Here is a 12817-nt window from a genome sequence, read left to right as displayed (position 1 = left end):
GGTATATATATATATTTATTAAATATATATATATATAGATATATTTATCATATATATTTATTAAATATATATATAGATATATTTATCATATATATATATATTTACCTTTGGGGTTTTTTTTACCTTGGCTGTCACTTTAGTGATGACATTTGACATAACAGGTTTATAACTATGTCAGGAACACTGGATCTGGAGAGAGAAGACATCCCAGAGCAATAGCTGTCGGGGAGCTCCAGGAAGCTAGTGCGGGAGTCTTCGGTCTGGTCCTACCCCAGCACAGCCCCTGCTTCTCCCTACTTGGGACCGTTTATTTATTATTCTTGGCTGTGCTGGGTCTTTGTCACTGCATGGAGGTCTCCACCCGTAGAGGCAATGTGCTCCATAAAGGGCTTTTCTTCTTCTTCCTCTTTTGCTGCCTCCTCCTTCCTCCTCCTCTTCCTCTTCTTTTTCGTTTGATTTTTAGTTCTTGTCGTTTAATTTCCCTGCTAGTCACTCTTCTTCCTGGAAGAGCAGCATCTCAGAACACAAGGGCCAGCAAGTGGGGCTACTCTTCAGTCATGATGTGCTGGCTTCTCATTGCTGGGGCTCCTCTTGTCACGGAGCACAGGCTCTAGGCATGAGGGCTTCTGTCCTTGCGGCTCCCGGGCCCTCAAGCACAGGCTCAGTAGTTGGGGTGCACGGGCTTAGTTGCTCTGCGCCATGTGGGATCTTTCCAGATCGAGGATGGAACCTATGTCTCCAGCATTGGCAGGCGGATTCTTCACCACTAAGCCACCAGGGAAGCCCCTGTTTGAGATTTAATAGGTGCTGCTTCCCCCCAGGGTAACCCCCTTTCAGCTGGTGTGACCCCCCCCCCCCACCGTGAGATCCCTAGAACCAGTGACTGGATTTGACAACAGTTCCCAGGGGCCAGGGATGGTTGTTAAATGTACCTCGGTGCCTGGGGGAGTGGGGTGGTCTGGGGAAGGTGGGAGAGGCCTGCAATCCCTCCTGAGGCCCCTTTGTAAGACAGGGTTCTGAGAGTTGAGACACTGCTTCCTGTGGGAAGTGAGACTTGCAGGCCTGGGTGATGAGATGGGGGGCACAAAGCCTGGCCAGGTGTCCAGGGTGGTCCCTGAGCCGTGGGCAGCAGATGGGTAGCACCACACCGGCCCATGAAGCTGCCAGTCACAGGATGGGCTGCTGGACGGCAAACTGCTCATTTCTCAGCTCTGCTCAGGCCTCCCCGGGACCATGAGAAGCCAACCCCCTTAGGGGCACATTTGGCAACAGCGGGCAGGTGCAAATAAATACCTTATTTCCCCAAACCCACCCGAGACCCAGCCACGGGTCCTGGGCTTAAGTTAAAGGAGGGGAGATGGCGGTTCGTGCTGAGGAAAAGTTAAAATGTGGAATCCCAAGATGGGGTGACAGGGAGATGCCAGAACTTGTGCCCTGGGCAATGATCTAATAGAGTACAACCACAGCAGGGACAGCCAGACACCCACCCGTGGGAGGACAGGCGGTCCGCTTTCTCAATGCCACATCTGACCCTTAATTCTGAGATACTGCTCTTCCAGGAAGAAGGGTGACAAGCAGGAAAATTAAAACAACAACAATAACTAAAAACCAAACAAAAAAGAAGAGGAAGAGGAGGAGGAAGGAGGAGGCGGCAAAAGAGGAAGACGAAAAAGAAAAACCCTTTATGGAGCATGCTGCCTCCACGGGGAGAGAACTGAGATGGGCCCCAAGCTGTCCCCAAAGCCTCTGTCTGCAATGGCCCAGAAATCTGCTTCCTCTGAAGGTGAAAACCCTGAAGACTACTGCCAGATCTCTGCTCCAACCCGCCACCTTCTCTGCCTCTCCGCTGTTCCCACAGCCTAACACAACTGCACCACCTCCGTGTGACCTCTGGGACAGACTGGGTTTTTTTGTTTTTAAAGATTTATCTATTCATCTATTTATGGGTGCGCTGCCTCTTCAATGTCACGTGCAGGCTTTTCTCTGGTTGCGGTGGGTGGGGGGCTACTCATTGCGGTGGCTTCTCTTGTGGAACTCAGGTTCTAGGGCTTGGGGGCTTCAGTAGTTGTAGCTTCCGGGCTCTAGTGCACAGGCTCAATAGTTGTGGCTCACGTACAGGCTTAGTTGCTCCCAGGCATGTGGGAATCTTCCTGGACCAGGGATGGAACCCATGTCCCCTGCATTGGCAGGAAGACTCTTAACCCCTGGACAACCAGGGAAGCCCAGACTGAGTTTATTTTCATTAACCTTGAACCATGAAGGTTAGACCCAGAAGGGCCTTGGAGAAATGCAAGCAAAGCAAGGTCCTTTTCCATCAGGTCTAACAGGATGGGAAACCACACAGGAGACCACATAGGAAGCAGGTGACTCCTGCCTGATGACACATGAAAACTGGCCCCCAACACCAGCCGTCCACCTACAGGATGGCTGGCTCTGATGTCACAGAGGCAGAAGGAGGGTGTCTTTTCTTTTCCTTATACTTTTGCAGAAGAGGCTTTTCTTGGATGCAGGATGAAGGATGACGTGGGCACGGTTTTAATTCCTTTGAAGAGAAGTGTGATTTCTCTCCAAGTTGTCAGGAAACCTCTGGTTCCTTATTTTTCTGGGAGAGCAGCAGAGCACTGTTGGTGGAGAGAGGGGGTTGGTCAGGGGCTGAAGGGCACTCCCGCCCGGATCCTGGTTCTAAGGCAGCTGCTGCTTTCATATCAAGTCTCTCTCGGGGAAGCCTTGAAGGGAAATCTCTCTCCTGCTCAGAACCATCCAGAGTCCAGGTGATGCTGCAGGAGACCTTTGGGATGTGCTTGCTCAGAAGTTAGAACAAGAGGAGAAAGGACCGCTGATCTTCCCACAAGAGCTTCCTTTAGAAGAAACTTTGACTCAAGGACCCTCAGCTTCAGCTCCATGTCCACTGCTGTCCCCACTTCTAGGTCTGGGGTCCGCTCGATGAGCTGCTGGGGGAGGGGGCTGTCCTCAGTCTCCAGGCCCCAGAGTCAGCCAAGAGCCCGCACAGAGCCCTCCATCAATGGTTCCTTTTCTGAAGGCACTCCTTCCTTCAGGTGAGCCCATGGAGACTTGCCTAAATATTCCCAAAACCTTCCTATGTTCTCATCTTCTCATGTTTCTTCACTCACCTGTTTGCTGTAAATGGACTTGGCTTTTTCCCTTGTAGCTCAAGTCGGTAAAGAGTCTGCCTGCAATGCAGGAGACCCGGGTTCGATCCCTGGCTCGAGATGATCTCCTGGAGAAGGAAACGGCAACCCACTCCAGTATTCTTGCCTGGAGAATCCCATGGACAGAAGAGCCTGGCAGGCTACAGTCCGTGGGGTCGCAAGAGTCGGATACAACTTAGCGATTCCACCACAAGTATCCACATTACTACCCCCATGCCCTCACCCAGAAGTGAAAATGGTGAGTATAAGTCTGACAACAGAGTCCTGTGAGCCCACCCCTCCCCCCATGTCCCCTACTCTCCGCCCCCCCACCCTGCTTCAGTCAGCCCTCTTACTAAGACCTTGATAATCTTGTGGGTGGGCACAGCTCATTGCTGACTCACCTTCCCAAGCATGCACCAAGGTGGGTTTTCCAGAGACCACACCCCCCCTCCCACCCCACAAGGTGCTGCCCCTTCTCCTCTGGGACCCTTGACTAAGCTCACTGCTTCTCCTCTACCCTTTCTGTTGCAATTTTCTCATGTCTCCATTTCATCCTCCAAACACATTTTCCTCCTCGCTTCACCCAATGCGTGGTTTTGAATTCCTGGTTACCCTGGAAGATCTCCCACTAAACACGGTTGATCGATCAGTCACTTTTGTAAATCATGCTTTTGCTGAGAAACCACTACATGCAGACACTGATGGGGAAAAATAAATGTAGCTTGGGGCAGGGAGGAATCCTCACACCAGCACCACCACCTCATGGCAGGGAGTGGTCTCCAGGCTACTCAGCAACCAGCCCAGCAACACCAGCACCAGCCACCTTCTCCCCTCCCTTCCCCTCCTGGCTCCAGAGCCATCCCTTCAGACCTGTGTCCCTCCTCATATCTCATCCACCCACCACCCTCCCTTTGCCCTTGAACAAGCTGGGGGCCCAAATCACCCGCATCTCGGGCCCTACTACGTAAGCAGTTTGGAAAAGCACATTGTGATCTAAACTCTAAACCATAACCACAGAATCAGACCTGCCACCTGGCCTGTCTCAACCTGGAGCCCTCTTGCCCTTTATGTGGCATTTGGCACTTCCTTCTCAGAACTCCCCTGGGGACACTATTTTTGCTTCCCCTCCCACCCCAGACCACACCTCCGGGTGGCTCCCTGCAGGGCTCACCCTCTGCCCTTAGTTCCTGCCACAACTCCCACCTCTCCTCATTTAAAAGGCTCCCCCATCCTCAGCCAGACTACTTCTGAGTGTGGGTGAGGGTACCTGCTTCAGCGAGTCACCAGGCTACCATCTCAGACTCAGCTCTCTCTCCCTTCCTGATGGTCCTTTTTCTCCTAAAGACAGGCAGGCAGAGCACATGCTCTCAGAAAGTGATGGAGACTTCCAGCGGCCCCACTAGCAAAGCAACACAGGAGCTTGCGAACACAACCAAAGAATAGCAGTTCAGATTTTAGCGTGGGACTTCAAAGCATGTTGAAATGAGGACTGGGGCAGGTCCCACCCTCCATGGCCTAAGGGTGCTTTAAGGAAAGAGGAGAGACTGGGACCACGCTTGTCAGGCTACAGAACAGACATGCCAAGAAGGATCCAGAAACCCTGACCTGACCTTTTGGTGACTTTTAGCTACCAAAGGCCAACCTCATCTGAGCTGGGCCTCAGCTTCCCAGAAAGCTCACGCACATCTGCCATTGTGTTCAGTTTGTATCTCCAAAGCTGACCACAGACCAGTGACATTCTGTCAGCTGCCAAAAGTGCCTGGAGCTCTGTGAGAGTCTGTGGCTGGGGCATGAGTCAATGGCCTGGGAGAGGCAGACAGGCAAACCCCGCCTGACCAGCAGCCTGGGGAAGAAGCAGATGGGACCAAAGGCGGTCCTCTTGGCCCAGCTCCGGGCAGAGAAGCTTCCCGAGGCCCACTACCCCAGGTGCCCAGCCCACACATGGGCAGGCAGCCTAGAGTCCCCTCAGTTCAATGCTTGATGTCAGGCTATTGGGACCGATGGGCTTGATCAGGACAACAGAGAGGGGAAATGGGTGGGGAGCCCGGAAAGGGGACCCAAGAGAAGAAGACAGAATCTGAAGAGTGGCTTCCCACAACATGTGACGGTTATCAGCTGAACAAAAGTGTAACAGGTTTTCAGAAACAGCAAACCTATCAAGCTAAATGTCAGGAAGAAACATCAATACATAAAGGGTGGTACAGAGGAACTGATCTGGTTAAACAAGGCACGCTGGGTTTCCTACAGTCTACACCCCTCTGGCAGCTCTTTCGGTAATCAATTGTAGGGGTTCCATGGTTTGATCTTTTTTTCAAGTTAATACCTTTCCTGCACAAGGACTTTGTAATATGTACTTTCACAAACAAGATCACAACCAGTCCTCATATGAACCCCATGGGGGAAATCACAGCCCTGTTTCTGATGAAGTAATTGAGGCCCCAAGTTGTGAAGTACCTATGCCCCCAAATTACACAGCCAACATGTGGTGCAGCAAGAATCTGAACCTAGGCTTTCTGCCTCCAAATCCAGTGCTGTTTACTTCTTGTCATGGCTGGAAGAAAAGGTATCACATCCTACCTGGTACCAAAAAGGAGGTGCGGAATGACAGGCAGTGCAGCCTGATGGTTAGAGACCAGCTCTGGAACCAGACCACTAGGGTCCAACCTCTTCTGCCATTCACTTACCTGTGTCATCTTTTCTTCATCTAGAAAATAGGACACTAAAGGCACCTGCCTTTAAGGCTAACTCTAATCCTAAGAGTTAGGATTAGATGTGTTGATCCACATAAATTACCAGCACACAGTGTCTGGCACAAAAATAAACACTTCATATCCATGTCTGTCCATTCTTCACTCCTGGCTAGCATTTATTCAGTGCCTGCTGCATGCAGAGGTCTAAATATCATTCTATTGTGGGAAAGGGTGCAGTGGGACAGGACCCCAAGTTCCTATTTCCAAGGGGTTTTCAATTCAGTGGGGAGCATGCCTAGGTGCAAAGCACAGCAACAGTTTCCAGAGTGGCTCGGTCCCTGGATGCTCTGCTAAGAATGTGCCCTGGGATACGATCAAAATGTTGGCCCTGGTGGTCCAGTATCTAAGACTCCATGCTCCCAATGCAGAAGGCCTGGGTTTGATCCCTGGTCAGGGAACTAGATCCCACATGCTGCAACTAAAACCCAGCACAACCAAATAAATAAAATATTAAAAAAAAAATACTGGCTTGGACACCATACCCCAGAGAAACAGACCTCTGTTTCTGGGGCCCATTTGTTACAATACTTTGTGCTGTGTTTAATCGCTCAGTCATGTCCGACTCCTTGCAATCCCACAGACTGTAGCCCACCAGGCTCCTCTGTCCACGGGGATTCTCTAGGCAAGAATAGGGTGGCCATGCCCTCCTCCAAGGAATCTTCCCAACCCAGGGATCAAGCCCAGGTCTCCCACATTGCAGGCGGATTCTTTACTGTCTGAGCCACCAGGGAAGCCCAAGATACTGAAGTGGGTAGCCATCCCTTCTCCAAGGGGATCTTCCCGACCCAGGGACTGAACCATCATCTCTTACGTCTCCTCCATTGGCAGGCAGGTTGTGTACCACAAGCACCACCTAAGGAAGCCCACAATAGTTTAGAGTGCCCTAATTAACATGTTTCAGAATCAGGATCCCACTGTAGTACCCAGAAGTCTGCCTTTTTAACAAGTTCCCCGGCTCGATTCTAGCCCGTTACAGTGTGACATGTGCCGGCTTCCAGATCACCTTCTCCTCGCTGGCCATGCCTCACTGCCCCACCTCTCCAGCACCTGGGCTGGTGCTGTCCCTCTTCCCTCTTCCGTCTACACTGGTGCTCTTGTGAGCTCATTGGGGCTCAGATGTCATCTAAGGCTGACAATTTCCTGGTTCCTATCTGCAGGCTGGGTCCCCGTCCTGAATATGAGTCATCCCGAATGCCTAGTCCAGAGCTCCACATTTATTCATTAAGCATCTCAAACATGAGACATCCTGTCTTCCTCCATCCAGCTGGCTCCTCCCATCACCTTCCCCCAGCTCAGTAAACGGGCAGCACTAATCCCCCTGAAGCTTGGACCAAGAGCTGAGAAGTCATCCTTGGCTCCTCCCACTCTCCATCCCACAACACCAAATCCTATTGGCTGTTCCTCCAAACATATCTACCCATGTCTCATACTGTCAGCATAACCATCCTGGTCTAAGTCACTGCCATCCCCACTGGGTACAGCCCTTGTCCCCTGGCTGGTCTCTTCCTCTGCCTCTGTCCCTTCACAGTGTGTTCACAACCCAGCAGTCAAATAGAGTCAGATATATGTCCCTCCTCTGCCCCAAGGACCCCATCTCACTCAGGGCGTGAGCCGGTGTCCTCAGAGTCCTGTGACCTGGTCTCCATTCTCCATCTCCATTTCCTAGGACACACCAGTCGCACGAGCCTAGCTTTCTCTTGACTGGCAGACGCGCCTCCTGTGTGCTATCTCCCTGCTGGAATGCTCGCACCCCCGATCCCTGAATAGCTCATTCCTCACTTCCCTGCTCAAACGTGAGCTCACAGGCGAGGACTTCACAACTCACCTGGAATTATAACACCAGCAGCCCCCTAGCCTGCTGCATTCCTCCCCAAAGCACTTGTTACTACGCAGCATGCCAGGTGCTTGCTTCTTTACTACCTTCCTGCCAGAATATAAGCTCCGTGAGGGCGGGAATGTTTCTTCTGCCTCCGGGAATGTTTCTTCTGCTTCTGGAGGAAAGCAATACTTAGAACAGGGCACATGCTGGGCGGTCAGTAAGAACTCAAGGAAGACTGAACAACAGCCTCAGGAGTTTCTGGAGGAGGCAGGACAGGCTCTCTCCCACTGAGCGTGCTTCCCAGGGCCTGACAGTCCGTTCTGAGTCCTGGCGGTCTACCGGTCACAGCTGGAGAAGGCAAAGCTGGCCGATGATGGGCACTTGGTGGGTGGAGGGGTAGTGGGCATGAGGAGGTGGGTGGAAGAGTGGAGCCTCAATGATGCTCCTCGGTCCCACCAGCATGAAGCAGCCCCTGGGTCAGCAGACAGGTATGTGGGAAGGCGGGAAAATGCTAAGAAGGACTTTTCTTTGTCTTTTTCCAAAAAATAGGTATGGGATCCTCACCCAGGCGCCTCACAAGGTTCTAGAGATTCAAAATCACGTTGGCTCGAGTACTTCACCAGAGACTTCTTTCAGGAGAACAGGTTACAGGGCTCTGGGCCAGCTGGCCTTTCAGCTCACTCTCTTGTTTCCAACATCTGTTTCAAACCTCTCTCCTCTCCACAGACCTTGATCACATCTCACTCCATCTCACCAGGAAACTTCCCTTCCTACTGCACAGAAAATAGACGTCTTCCGACCAGAGCTACCTCCACTTCCTGCCACTGAGCAGAGCTCTGTCCTGCACGCTCTGTCCCCCTGTGTGGGTGAGGGCGGGCTGCTCTGTGGCCCACACCCCCTCGCAAAGACAGCCTCTGCACCAGGCTCTCCTCATGCCCCAGACTTCAGCCTCCTCCCTTCAGCCTCTCCCGTTCAGCTGCCTCCTTCCTTGGCACTCACACAAGCACAGGTCTCTTCTCAGAGGCAAGCCACTTTCCAAATTCCCACTCTCACATTTGCCTAAGAAGCTCGAGCTTGCCTTCCTCTCCCAGCCAAACCTCCTGACACCGCCCCCCACCCCGCCTCATGCAGTGGAGTGACCATCCCCACCGGCCTCTGGTCAAGCCGATCCATCCAATCTTCAGCCCACTCGGGCCTGGCTTACACCCCTACCAAACGCCTCATGCTGCTTTCACCCAAGGCCCAGGGACTTCCGGGTCACTTAAGCCAGTAGTCAATTTCCCAACTTTATCTCAGCTGGCTTCCCAGCTACATCAGGTATTAGTGACCCCAACCCCCACCCTCACCCCAAACGCACACTTTAAAACACTCTTTCCCTTTAGCTTCCCCGAAACCACAGTGTCCTGCCATCAAAGACCACAAACTAGCCGCTCCCCAGCGTCCCCACTGCGTCTGGGCCCACATGGGCTACTGCCCACCTGGTGTCTCCTTTTCAGGGTTTCACAGGCACCCCAGAGCCAACACACCCAAAACGGAACTGATGTCTCCTCTCTGCAGGGCTCCCTCTCCATGAAGGGCCACTTTTTATCCTGCTGTTGTGCCCAGACAACTGGAATCATCCTGGCAGCTCCTTCTCTCCTCCTCCCACACCCAGTTCACACCACCCTCCTGTCTGCACCGGTCTCCTGCTATGGGCCTCCTCTCCTAAAGCGGGTCTCCCTACCCCACTCACCGCTCCGCCCCCAGGAATCCCCCACACAGCAGCCTGACTGGCCTTTGAAAAAGTCACGGTGTTCTTACTCCCACAGACTTTCCACCGCCTCGCATCACTCTCACGGTTCCAAACCCTTCACCGAGCTAACCACGGCCCCGCCCACTTCTCCAGGGCATCTCCATCCCCACCCCTTATTCTCCAGCCTCTCTGGCTTTTTTTTTTTTTTTTCCGCCATTCCTCACAGGAGTGGAGACCCTTCTTTCCCCCAGCCCTCATCCTAAGACTGGTCTCCCTTCGCTCACGCACTTGTCTCTGCTCTGGAAACATCCCCTCCCTGACCCCCACCTCTCACTGAACTCAATTCATCCGAGCCCAGCTTAAGCCTCGATATGCAGCGAAGTCTCACAGGCCCCCTCTGCCAGCTTGGGCCCCTTCTTCCTCAGCACAAGCCCATCATCACACTGTACTTCTCCTTCATCGCACTTCTGAGTATACTCATTTTTAAGGCGATTATCTATTCAATATCAGTCTGCATCCACACATGGTAAGCAGGGCTGGGACTGTGTCTCAAGCAAGCACTCGAATATCTGAGTAAATGAACAGCTGCCCCTTTTGGTGCCTGCAGTGTGCTAGATACTGTGGCTAGCTGCTTCCTTTGGGTTGTTGCACGTACTCTGCACAGCAGCCCCGTGCAGGATAGGCACTAGTTTCATGACTCATGCTCACCTTTTACAGATCAGGTCCTGAAGCTCAGGGAGCTCAAAGAGCACGATCAGGGTGACACAGCTGCCGACTTCCGGGCCGGGACTCAACCTCGGGCTTGTCTCCTATCAAAGCCACTGCACCACGCTTCCCTCCATGCCCTCCAGGCTCACTCACAGCCCTGGACATAGCAGGTGCTCAACCAAGCGGGGTGGATACCTACTAAGTCATCTTACTTGATCCTCACAGTCACCCTGGAAATCTACAAACAAGAACTACGACTCTCCTTTTCCAAATAGGAAAATGAAGTTTGTGGGATCCAAAGGGTCACCCAGCAGTAGGTGGCCATGTTGGGCTTGAACCCAGGTCTTCTGGCCTCTCACATAGGAGGATTCTCTCTGTAGCATAATTATAGTTACGCACTGAGGTGGGATTAGTTAGGGACTGATGCTGAAGCTGAAACTCCAGTACTTTGACCACCTAATGCAAAGAACTGACTCCTTGGAAGAGACCCTGGTGCTGGGAAATATTGAAGGTGGGAGGAGAAGCGGACGACAGAGGATGAGATGGTCAGATGGCATCACCTACTCAATGCACATGAATTGAGTAAGCTTCGGGAGTTGGTGATGGACAGGGAAGCCTGGCATGCTACAGTCCATGGGATCGCAACGAGCTGGACAAGACTGAGAGACTGAACCGACTGAGGTGGGGTTATGCAGGGAAGCTGGGCAGGAAAGGGTTAAGATAGCAGGGCTGCAACTGCCACCCCTAGAGAGCCCTTGCATGATGTCTGGGAAGGTGGGCTCTCCCCACCCTGAGTTGCTCATGGTACCTAAACTGTGCAAACAATATGGTTTGGGTTGAACATCTGCTGTTTTTGTTGCTGTTTTTTTTTTTTTTTTTCTGGAATTCTGGGATTTTCAGTGTATGCTATGCAGAAGGTGCCTATATGACCAGTCTCCAGTAAAAACCCTCGATGCTGAGTATCCAATGAGCTTTCTCGATAGATGACATTTCACAGGTGTTACCACAATTCACAATGCAGGATGAATTAAGCACGTCCTGTGTGACTTCACTGGGGGAGGACACTTGGAGGTGCACACCTGGTCTCCTCCAGACTTTGTCCCAAGTGCCTTTTCCCTCTGCTGATTTTGTCTTGCATCCTTTCACTGTGAAAAACCTTAGCTGTATGACTATTCCCTGAATCCTGTGAGTCCTCCTAGCAAATTATTGAACCTGGGCATGGACATGGGGGCCAGCCTTTCTAATCAGAAACAAATTTTGAGTTTTCTTTGAAAAGAGTGAAAGAGGCATGAAATAGTAGATTAAAACAGGAAGCATTCCAGGCAGGAGAAATGATATGAAGAAAGTTAGGAACAGATAAGTCAGGTATAGAAGGCTATCACCTCCAAACAGGCGCTTGCCAAGGGCATTTGCCATCTACCTCTGCGGAGACTGAACGCTGTGCTGCTGCAGCTGTTGACCTTCACTACCCCCTGAAGGCAGTTCAAGGTGGAGAGTGAAGCACGCTGTGCTCCAGGGAAACTGGTGGAACAGACCTTTTGTTGCTGTTCAGTCTCTAAGTCCCATCTAACTCTTTGTAACCCCGTGGACTGTCGCACGCCAGGCTTCCCTGTCCTTCACTATCTCCCAGAGTTGGCTCAAATTTATATCTTTTGAGTCGGTGATGCTATCTAACCATCTCATCTTCTGCCGCCCCCTTCTCTTGCACTCAATCTTTCCCAGCATCAGGGTCTTTTCCAGTGAGTCAGTTCTTCACATCAGGTGGCCAAAGTATTGGAGTTTCAGCTTCAACATCAGTCCTTCCAATGAATATTCAGGGTTGATTTCCTTTAGGATTGACTGGTTTGATCTCCTTGTTGTCCAAGGGACTCTCAAGAGTCTTCTCCAGTACCACAATTTGAAAGCATCAATTTTTTGGCACCCAGCCTTCTTTACGGTCCAACTCTCACATCGGGTACATGACAACTGGAAAAACCATACCTTTGACTAGGTGGACCTTTGTTGGCAAACTGATGACTTTGTTTTTTAATACATTGTCTAAGTTTGTCATAGCTTTCCTTCCAAGGAGCAACTGTCTTTTAATTTTATGGCTGCAGCCGCTGTCCACAGTGATTTTGGAGCCCAAGAAAATAAAGTCTGTCCCTGTTGCACTCTTTTCCCTTCTATTTGCCATGAAGTGATGGGACCAGATGTCATGATCTTAGTTTCTTTTAATATTGAGTTTTAAGCCAGTTTTTTCACCCTCTTCTCTTTTGGCCATTAGAGTGATATCATCTGCATATCTGAGGTTATTGATATTTCTCCTGGAAATCTTCATTCCAGCTTGTGATTCATCCAGCCCAGCATTTCGCATGATGTATTCTGCATATAAGTTAAATAAGCAAGGTGACAATATACAGCCTTGACGTACTCCTTTCCCAGTTTGGAACCAGTCCGTTTGTCCCATGTCCAGATCTAACTGTTGCTTCTTGACCTAAATTCAAGAGGCAGGTAAGGTGGTTTGGTATTCTCATCACTTTAAGAATTTTCCACAGTTTGTTGTGATCCACACAGTCAAAGGCTTTAGTGTAGTCAATGAAGCAGAAGTTTTTTCTGGGAATCCCTTGCTATCTACAATCCAACAAATGTTGGCAATTTGATCTCTGGTGCCTCCCAG

General features: G+C 51.2%; 1 protein-coding gene across 2 annotated transcripts in view; it reads right to left on the bottom strand.

The window, feature by feature from the left end:
- The window catches only part of TRAF5 (TNF receptor associated factor 5), a 45234-nt gene that overhangs the window by 23630 nt on the left and 8787 nt on the right, over positions 1-12817 (bottom strand). Inside the window, exon 1 of one of the 2 annotated variants that reach the window (XM_040263106.1) lies at positions 1488-1653. The exons of the other annotated variant lie outside the window; for it this stretch is intronic. The gene's annotated coding sequence lies outside the window, so the exon portion shown is untranslated. Of the gene's footprint in view, positions 1-1487; positions 1654-12817 lie in introns of those variants that run through there. 2 annotated transcript variants of the gene reach the window in all.

This window comes from Oryx dammah, unplaced genomic scaffold (genome assembly GCF_014754425.2).
Source record: "Oryx dammah isolate SB20612 unplaced genomic scaffold, SCBI_Odam_1.1 HiC_scaffold_21, whole genome shotgun sequence".
Lineage (NCBI taxonomy): Eukaryota > Metazoa > Chordata > Mammalia > Artiodactyla > Bovidae > Oryx > Oryx dammah.
Note: the sequence above shows the minus strand (reverse complement) of the source record. Positions and strands in the feature narration are given on the sequence as shown.